The sequence below is a fragment of the Bison bison genome, unplaced genomic scaffold (genome assembly GCF_000754665.1).
Source record: "Bison bison bison isolate TAMUID 2011002044 unplaced genomic scaffold, Bison_UMD1.0 scf7180017864368, whole genome shotgun sequence".
Taxonomy (NCBI): Eukaryota; Metazoa; Chordata; class Mammalia; order Artiodactyla; family Bovidae; genus Bison; species Bison bison.
In genome coordinates this window covers 1,278,623-1,288,778 of record NW_011494940.1, presented here as the reverse complement: position 1 = coordinate 1,288,778, position 10,156 = coordinate 1,278,623, and positions in this window count along the sequence as shown.

Genomic DNA, 10,156 nt, shown 5'->3' with positions numbered 1-10,156 from the left:
CGTCCCCAGCTGCCTTTACCGCCTGGGCCCCTCCCGAGGGAGTCACCGTCATTCGGCTCCCGTGTTGGGGTCTGCAGGTCTTCTCTCCATACAGAGGGCCTCGCCTGTGGCCTCCGCCCCCTAACAACCTGCTTCCGTCCTGTTCCACCCCTTCCCTCTCCTGACATAGCTCTCAAATGTCACTGATGAGTGACGAGCGATGTCCCAGGTGCCAAATCTGAAGTCACCTCAGGGCACTGCTCTTTCTTCCACCCCCTCCTCCTCCTCATCTTCTGAAAAGCTCTCCTCTCTTGACCTCCCTGACATTGCGCCTGCCTGTCTGAAATCTCCTCCTACTTCTAAGATCACGGCTTTTTCTGTTTCTCTTTCTGACTTTTCTGTGTTTTTCCTTACCTTTAAAACTGCGAGTTAAAAAATAGAACTAATTCACACACTTGGGGGAAAAAAAATCAAAACAGAACAAAAGAACATATAGTGAAAGTAACTTCTTCCTCCCATGATTTTCAATTCTCCAAAATCTCTCTCCAGGAGCAAATTTGAAGTCCTTCCAGAAAAATGCCATCCCATACAGTAGCCACTAGCTGTCCCTGACTAATGAGCACTTAAAATGTGGCTAATTTGAATTCAGATATGTTGTAAGTATAAGACACATGCCCGATCAAATTTAGTACAAAAAAGTATAAAATATCTCATCAATAACTTAAAGACACAATTATAATTCAAGAAAGCTAGAAAATAATTTTAAAATATTGATGAGATGTTAAGATGATGTGATTTGGGATATGTTGGCTTAAAAATATATCAAAATTAATCTCACCTGTTTCTTTTTATCTTGTCTAACGGAGATACCGAAAAAAAAAATGTAAATAACTTATAAGACTTGTGCTTGCAGCTAACATTATAATTTATTTGACAGCACCATTCTAGAGCTAGACTCTGCATTTATTTATAAATATACATGTATTCCTTTAACAACACAATATGTACACAAATAGCACAGTATGCAAACTTCTAAAAGTTTCTTGTTGCCCTCAACCCTCTTTCTCAGAGATCAGGAGCATTTTACAGACAATGAAACTGAGGCTCAAAAGCCCAAGAGACTTTCCCATGGTCAGTGGTGTGGGTCTCTTTCCCCCTTTAGAGTACTCGCTTCTAAGAGTCAGGCTCCATTATCATATCTGTTTTACATCTGTTGTGAGCTCAAGCTGCCACCCCTCTATAGTCGATATATATGAGTCATCATGACACAATAGTATTGAAATTTGTAGTTTCATAGTTGATCTCCTTTAAAGATCCCAGCAGCCCTTAAGGTAGGTTGCTGCCTCTTGACATCAGTGCTTCCCCTGCGCCACTGACTTCCCTCAGAGCCCACACCTGCTCCACTCTGGCCTCTGGCTCGCAGTACTGCTCAGGGAGGTGTGACCAGGAGGGCCCCCTGAGTGTCCCAGGCAGACAGCTTACCAGGTGGTGGAGCATTCATCTTCTGGATCCAGGATCGGGGCTCAGATGCCAACTCCACCATTCTTACCTATGTGACCCTGAGCAGTGGATTTTGCCTCCTCTGAATGAGTCATCGTGAAAGTCCTACCTCAGAGACATTGAGAGTGAGGGGGAAAGAAAGCCATCAGTGCTTAGGCTAGTCCAGAGATGGAGCCTGTGTTTGTGCATCCAGCTACCTTACTTCATGTAGAGCTGTGGAAAGTTGTGTGCAATCAGGGCCTGAAAACTTGCAAGCACCTCTTTCGTTGTACTGTCCGTATTTTATAAGCTTCTGCTACCAAACATATTTTATCAGATGGTGTGGTCTTATCACAGATTTGGAAAAGCTTTTAAAAACAGCTCATGGTCTGTGATGACCTGGGGCTGGGGTGGGGGGTTGGTGGGTGGGGTGGGAAGCAGGTTCAAGAGGGAGGGGATCTATGTATACACAGAGCTGATTCACATTGTTGTACAGCAGGAACTAACACAACAGTGTAAAGCAGTTATACCCTCATTTAAAAAAGAAAAAAAAACACCCCACAGCTCATGGTATCAGTCGACAAGTAGATAGACAAACTGCATATCCATGCAGTGGGATATTGTTCGGCCATAAAAAGAAATAAGCACTGATAAATGCTACAGTGTGGATGCGCCTCGAAACATTGTGCTAAGTGAAAGAAGCCAGACACAAAAGCTCGCGTATTGTATGATTCCATTTATATGAAATATTCATAATAGGTAAATCCATAGGGAGAGAGTGCAGATAGGTTGTTGCCAGGAGCTGGAGAGAGAGGAATAAAGAGCAGCTACTTAAGATATGAGGTTTGTTTTGGGGGTGATAATGATGCTTTGGAACTCGATAAAGGTGGTGGCTGCACAACATTATAAATGCACCAAGTGCCACTGAATTATTCAGTTAAAATGGTTAATTTTGTAACAAGTGTAGGGCGGGTGTGGAGAAAAGGGACCCCTCTACAGTGTTGGTGGGAATGCAAGTTGGTGCAGTCACTGTGAAAAACAGTATGGAGGTTCCTCAGAAAACTAAAAATAAAATTAGCATGTGATCCAGCAACCCCCCTCCTGGGCATATATTCAGACAAAATTTTAATTCAAAGATACATGCTACTTTATGTTCATAGCAGCACTGCTCACAATAACCAAGACATGGAAACGACCTAAATATCCACTAACAGATGACTAGATAAAGAAGAAGTGGCACATATATAAAATGGACTACTACTCAGCCGTAAAAAAAGAATGAGATGATTTGCACTTGGATGCAACTAGAGATGATCGTGCTAACTGAAGTAAGTCATAAAGAAAAAGCCAAATGCCGTATAATATCAAATGTGGACTCTAAAATATGACACGGATGAACCTACCTATGAAACAGACTCACAGACACAGAGAACAGATTGTTGGTTGCCAAGGGGGAGAGGGTTGGGGGAAGGAGGGGGTGGGAGGTTGGGGTTAGCAGATGTAAGCTGTCATACAGAGAATGGATAAACAACAAGGGCCTACTGCATAGCACAGAGAACTATATGCAGTATCCTATGATAAACCATAATGGAAAAGAATATTAATAAAGACTGTATATATATGTATAACTGAATCACTTGGCTGTATAGCAGTAATTAACACAGCACTGTAAATCAACTATACCTCAGTAAGAAGTAAAAATAAATGATGAATTTTATGTTGTGAGAATTTTACCTCAATAATAAAGTAGCCTATCCCTATTCTCCTTTGGATGCTGTTAGGAACTCAGACTCTAGTTAAGACCCCAGTTAGAGACCAGCAATCCTCTCAAATTATAAAGGACAAGCTTTGGGAGGTGGGATGGGGAGTGGCTCCCTAGGGGTCCCAGCTATAATAGAGCCAGAACCCAAGTCCCATCCACAGAACATATCTTTATTGAGAACCAGACCTGGTTCTAAGTACTGAGGGTTCAGCCAGCCATGAATGAGACCCAGGGGTCCCTTTTCATGGAGTTTGCATTCTGGTTGGGGAAGGCTGACAAACACACAGATAATAAAATATCAAGCAGGGAGAGAGCTGTGAAGGGAAACAAAACAGATAAATGGTAGGCGGGAGGCAGCTAGGGAGGGCCCCTAAGATGAGGTGACATTTGAGCAAGCAGTGCAGAGCGGATGTCTGGAGAAGGGTGTTTCTAGAGGAAGGGCCAGCAGGTGCAAAGGCAGGAACCAGGCAAGACCATGCTTGGTGTTTCAAAGACCAGCAGGGAGGCCATCTCTGTTTGCCATACTTCTGAGGGAGAGAGACCCATCCTTCCTGGAGAGCATGGTAGACTGTTCCATGTTTAATAGCTACTCAGTCAATATTTAATTGATGCTCAAGGATGGAGGAGACCGGGAGTCTCAGCAGAGTCTGGGGCAGCAGCAGAAGCTGCACAGGCTTTTGGCTGGTGGAGAGGTCAGAGCAGCTGCCATCTACCCAGGCTGGGCCCTGGCCCCTGCGAGGGGAGCTCCCCGAGGCTTCCTGGGTGGACTCCTGCAGGGGATGGGGGTTGGGGTGTTCAGGCAGCTCTGAGTCGGGGTGATGGTCCTTAATTGTCTTCTCTGAGCGTGGAATCCTCCATGCGCCACCCCAGGGAGACGCTCACCACCTCTCCACCTGCCAGCCTGGTTGGGAGAGGGGGCATGGCAAGAGGGGGACTGGAGCTGGTGGGGGCTGCTGGAAGGGGCTCTGAGTTAAGGTGGGGCGTCCATGCTGGGCAAAGGGGGCTGGTGAATTCTGAGATGTTTGCTTGTTCGAATAGTCAGACACAGCTCCTGCCCAAATTGGGGTAAAAAAAAAAAAAAAAAAAAAGAGTTGTTTCAGGCAAGAGTGGAATCTAGTCCCCTGCTCACTCATTTTTATTTCACTTTCTGACTCATTCTTGCTGCATCAACGGTATTTGAGGTACAGATGGTTAATTTAAAGACTGAAAACTTGGCGATTAATTTTAAGGCTCCCTAACTTCCCAGCTAGTTGGGTGATTTAGCTTATTTCTCTGAGCTTCAGTTTTCCTGTCTATAAAATATGGGTTAATACAAAAAAGAAGGAGCCCAGTAGCCAGCATATGGTGGCACTCGACCATCCAAGCCTAAAACCCTGAAGTTGCCTTTCAGTTTCTGTCTGAGGTTGAGAAGATCTGCCTGAGCAGTCAGCTCTCCATGGGGACTTCTGACTCCAGCACCATCCACCCCAGCTCCCCTTGGCAACACATAGGTCACCTGTGTGGATAGGGTGATGGCTGACCTGTCCCTTGGGTATGGGGCAGCATTTAGGAGAACAGCATGAAAATAAGAACCTGCCTTTATGCCTGCATCTCTGGCTTGATACCAGCTGCCACACCCACCCATGCACCACCACCTTCCCCAGGTACTGGTTCCTCAAGATTCCTGCTCCCCCTCTAGGAATCTGTTCTTTTTTTCTGGCCATGCCACGAGGCATGGAAGATCTTTGTTCCCTGACCAGGTATTGAACCCTCAGCCCCTGCAGTGGAAGCGCTGAGTCTTAACCACCAGGCTGCCAGGGAAGTCCCTGTAGGCATCTGTTCTGGATACCATCTAGAGGGGCTGTGTGGACTCCTGTGGCTCTGTCTTCGCTTCTCACTGGCCACTCAGAAGAGGACCAAAGGCTGTCCTTGGTCTTCACCATCTACCAAGTGGCTTGATAGGGACTGGACAGGGTTGCTGGGCTTCTTGGGGTACAAGGAGCAAATATTCCTCAAAATACGTTGGAGGTGAACATGTGGTCCTCTCTCCATGACACTTGCCCAGTATCATCTAGGGAAGGGAAGAGGAAAGAATCAATGGGAGAAGTTAGGGGGCAGAGATACATATCTGTGATTCTGGTGGCATCAGACTTTGGCAAGATGGGATAATCACCTAAGCATGTGGACAGTGGAGCCCAAATGGCCTGGGTTCAAATTCCACTACTGTCTTTCCTACTAGTTGTGTGACCGAGGGCAAGTTACTTTACTTCTCCGGACCTCAGCTTCTTTATCCTTAAGATAGGGATAAAATACTAATAGAGCCAGCCTCCTAGGGATGTTGCAAGATTTCATTGATTAGTATTTGTATAGTTTTTAGTACAGGCTTGGCACAGAGTAAGTACTTGATATCTTTTTATTATTTTCTTTTAATTTATGTGGTTCATTTTACATATCTTTGACAGTGAATTTTTTAAATTGAAGAGTGGTTGATTTGGGCTTCCCTGGTGGCTCAGTGGTACAGAATCCGCCTGCTAATGCAGGAGACATGGGTTTGATCCCTGGGTCAGGAAGACCCCCTGGAGAAGGAAATGGGAATCCACTCCAGTATTCTTACCTGGGAAATCCCAAGGACGGAGGAGTCTGACGGGTTATAGTTCACAGAGTCGAAAAGAAGTCAGACACGAATTAGCAACTGAACAATAACAATTGTTGATTTACAATATTATATTAATTTCAGGTGCACAACATAATGATCCATTATTTTAACAGATTGTGCTCCATTTACGGTTATTATGCAACATTAGCTGTATTCCCTGCGCTGTTCAATATATCCTTTTATCTTACTTATTTTGTACCTAGTAGATTGAATCTCTTAATCCCTACCCTACCCTACTTCTCTCTCCCCACTGATAGCTGCTAGTTTATTCTCTGTATCTGTAAGTCTGTTTCCGTTTTATTATATTCATTTGTTTTATTTGTTAGATTCTATATGTAAGTGATAACATACAATGGTTATCTTTCCCTGACTTATTTCACTAAACATAATACCCTCCAGGTCTATCAGTGTAGTTGCAAATGGCAGAGTTTCCATCCTTTTTATGGCTGAGTGATATTTCATTGCATGTATATACCACATCTCCTCGATCCATTTATGTGTTGATAGACACAGAGGTTGCTTCCATATCTGGGCTATTGCAAATAATGCTACTACAAACATTGGGATGCATGTATCTTTTCCAATTTGTGTTTTCATTTTCTTTGCATAAATACTCAGAAGCAGAATCCCTAGATCACATGGTATTTCTATTTTCCAGTTTTTTGAGAAGCCTCCATACTGTGTTCCATGGTGGCTGGACCAATTTACATTCTTACCAACAGTGTACTAGGGTTCCATTTTCTCTACATCTTTGCCAGTATTTGGTATTTGTGGTCTTTTTGATCATAGCCATTCTGACAGGTGTGAGGTGATATTTCACTGTGGTTTTGATTTTCATGACAGTGAATTTGTTTTTGTTTGCTGAAGTTGTCATCTATCTGGGCATTGGGGTTACAGTGGAGGGAGACAGACATTAATCCAGTTCTCATAAATAAATGTACAGTTGTAGTGAGGATCTGGGCTTTGAAAAGGGGAACATGGGGATCAGAGAATGCTCAATAATGGAAATAGACCCAGCCAGGCTGGTGAGGGTGGGCTTCCTGGAGGAAGTGACTTTGGAACCAAGATTTGAAGGGTGAATAGGAGTTTTTAGTCTAAGAAGGGTAGAGAAATATTTCAGGCAGAGGAAATAGCGAAGACCCTGTAAGTGTGAAGGACTGACTCACCCAGATTTGCTTTTAGTTCACTTCAGCCCAGGCGTTCTCTTTAGTTCACTTTTTTTCATTAAAATCACTGTTGAAAAGAGACTGAATAGATTTATAATAGTATTAGACTATTTCTTTATAATAATAGTAATTACTTTCCCCAGTCTTTTAAAAATTATGATAAAAAACAATATAAAATTTACCATTTTAAAGTATAGTTCAGTAGTATTAAGTATATTCATGATGCAGTACAATTGATCTCCAGAACATTTTCATTTTATAAAATTGAAACTCTGTCTCATTAAATAATAACTCCCCATTTCCTCTTCCCCTCTGCCCCTGGCAACCACCACTCTACTTTCCGTTTCTGTGAGTCTGACTCTTCTAGGTACGTCACAGAAGTGAAATCATACAGTATTTTCTTTTTGTGACTGGCTTATTCCTCTTAGCATTATGTCCTCAAGGCTCATCCATGTTGTAGCCAGTGGTAGGACATCTAGGAGGCTTTTGCAGGAGCCCAGGCGCCTGATGGGGGCTGGGCCTAGGGCTTGGCAACTGAGGAGGAAGAAGCAGGTAGGATCAGGGAGATTTGGGGGAGGCAGAGTCAAGGGGTTTGGTGAAGGATGGGCTGGTGGCGAGGCTGGATGAGGCAGGGCTCCCGCTTTTGGACTTAGCCTTCAGAGGGGGCTGTGGACAGGCCCGTGGCACTCAGAACTGTGGGCTCCTTGGAGGATGTGGCTGATCCAGGGGCTGAGTTGAGAGCAGAGGAAACCGGGAAAGAACCTCTTCTCTGCCTTCAGCCCAGAGTCTCATGGAGACCAGAGAGAAGGAGGCCTGAGAAGCTGCTCTGGTTTCTCTTCCCCCTTGTTTGCATCTTTCTACAGAGCACGGACCTTGCTGCACTGGAAAGATGGATCTTTATGGCATCCCAGATGGAAGGAGGATGGCACCTGAGAGTTTTGTGCCCTGTCCCTCCCTGTTCAAACAGCTCCAGGCCAGGCGCCACAAGTGTCTACCCTGCTGTCTCTGGTCTGTTTCATTCTCCATGGAATTCTAAAGTCCCTCCCATTTAGACACCCACCCCCATCCTAAAGGCTCTCATCTCCCCAAAGAAGTGGGAAATTCTCCCCGTGGAGAGAAAAATCACGGAGGAAAGAATCCTAACCCCGACCATCTCCAGGTCACATGGCAAGTCACTTCTTTCCCAGCCATGTGCCCAGACAGCCCATGTTGAACGTCTACCAGGACAACCCTACACCAGACCTAGTGAGGAGGAGACAGATATGGGCTTCACCTTCTGAGGAGCAAAGGATGGTAGATATGGCCTTGATATCAGTGTGTATTTCCCTGATGACTCAGATGTAAAGAATCTGCCTGCAATGCGGGAGAACCAAGTTCAATCCCTGGGTCTGGAAGATCCCCTGGAGGAGGGGATGGCAACCCACTCCAGTATTCTTGCCTGGAGAATGCCATGGACAGAGGAGCCTGGTGGGCTACAGTCCATGGAGTTGCAAAGAGTTGGACACAACTGAGTTAACACACACACCAGTATGAACAGGTGTGGTGGTGGCTCATGAAAGAAGGTGATTAGTTCCACTTGGTTTTGGGTGGGCAGTGGGGAAGAGTCATCAGGAAGCGTTAGAGAAGACGTGACTTTCTAAAACTGTGTCTTGGAAGATTTCTATCAGCATGGAGGTAAAGATCAGGAAGTGGGACAGACAAGGGAATTCTTGTCAGCGGCGACACGAGAAACAAGCTTGTGCCTTCAGCTTGTTATCAGTGGACATCTGCAGAGAGAAGTCAGCAGGGTCTCCATCCCCCAGGACTTGGCTTTAGTCTCTGACTGTAGATGGGGTGGGGATGCGGGGAAGTGAGGCGCTTCTGATACGGAAGCCATTTAGGGGGGTGGTCAACTGGAGATAATGAAAATCATTCTTCAGGGAATTCCCTGGCTGTCCAGTGGTTAGGGCTCTGTGCTTTCACTGCTGAGGGTTTGGGATCTATTCCTGATCGAGGAACAAAGATCCCACAAGCTGCGTGGTGCCGCCAAAAAATAATCCACATAGCACTTTATGCATGGGTACTCAGTCATGTCCAATTCTTTGTGATCCCGTGGACTGTAGCTCGCCAGGCTCCCATGTCCTTGGGATTTTTCAGGCAAGAATACTGGAGTGGGTTGTCATTTCCTCCTCCAGGGGATCTTCCCAATTCAGAGACTGAACCTTTGTCTCCTATGTCTCCTGCATTGGCAGGCATGCACAGAGCATTTACTAGACACCTAATGTTGCTTTAGAAGCCACATAAGTATTCATTAATGTAATAGTCACACCAACACTTTGCAGTAGTCACCATTATGGTACCCATTTTCCAGATGGGAAAGCACCCAATTGCACAGAGCAGGAAATAGGATTTGAACCGGGCAGTGTGGCTCCAGACTCTGTGCTTTCAACCACTGTGTTAGGCTGCGACTCCCAGCCGGCTCTGAGCAGAAATGTTAGGACAGGGCTGGAGAGTATGAAAGAGGGAAAATGGCCAGGCGCTGGTCTCAGATGTGATGTGGGTGGGGGACAAGGGTGGAACCATGGTAGCTGCTCAGATGTCATGATGGTACCATTCATTGAGCTGTGGAACCGGGGTTGGGGAAAGAGAGCCTGGCTGGCCTCGTTCTCCCAGTCTGTAAAATGGGGACAGAACACTTGCCTCAGTGGTAGAGGGAACCTGAGTGGCGGTCCTTTGGGCACGGCAGGTGCTCTGTCAGCGTGGCCTGCCCCTGCCGTCTCGCCCCGGCTCTGCCTGCTGCTGCAAATGTGCCTGCCATCCCCTTTGTCCCCACTCCAGGCCGCCTCTGGGGGCACCCGGCCCTCTGGGAATGTCTTTCTCTGTCATTTCCTCATGGAGCTAGAAGCAGCTTTGAAGTCTGCCTGGCTCTTTAGAGGGAGCAAGGTGAGAGCAGTTCAAGGCATGTGGGTTGGAAGTACTCAGAAATGCAGATGGGCCTCAGGACTTCCTTTTGTTTTTGTTCAGCACATCTGAGTGTCTCCGTGGGCACCCCCCGCCCCGCATCTCAGAGGAGGGCCCCCCGACTATTGCAGGAAGGATGTGACAGCGCCCATGGTGGTCGGGGGGTGGGGTGCTGCTGTGAACTTGGGGGTAAGC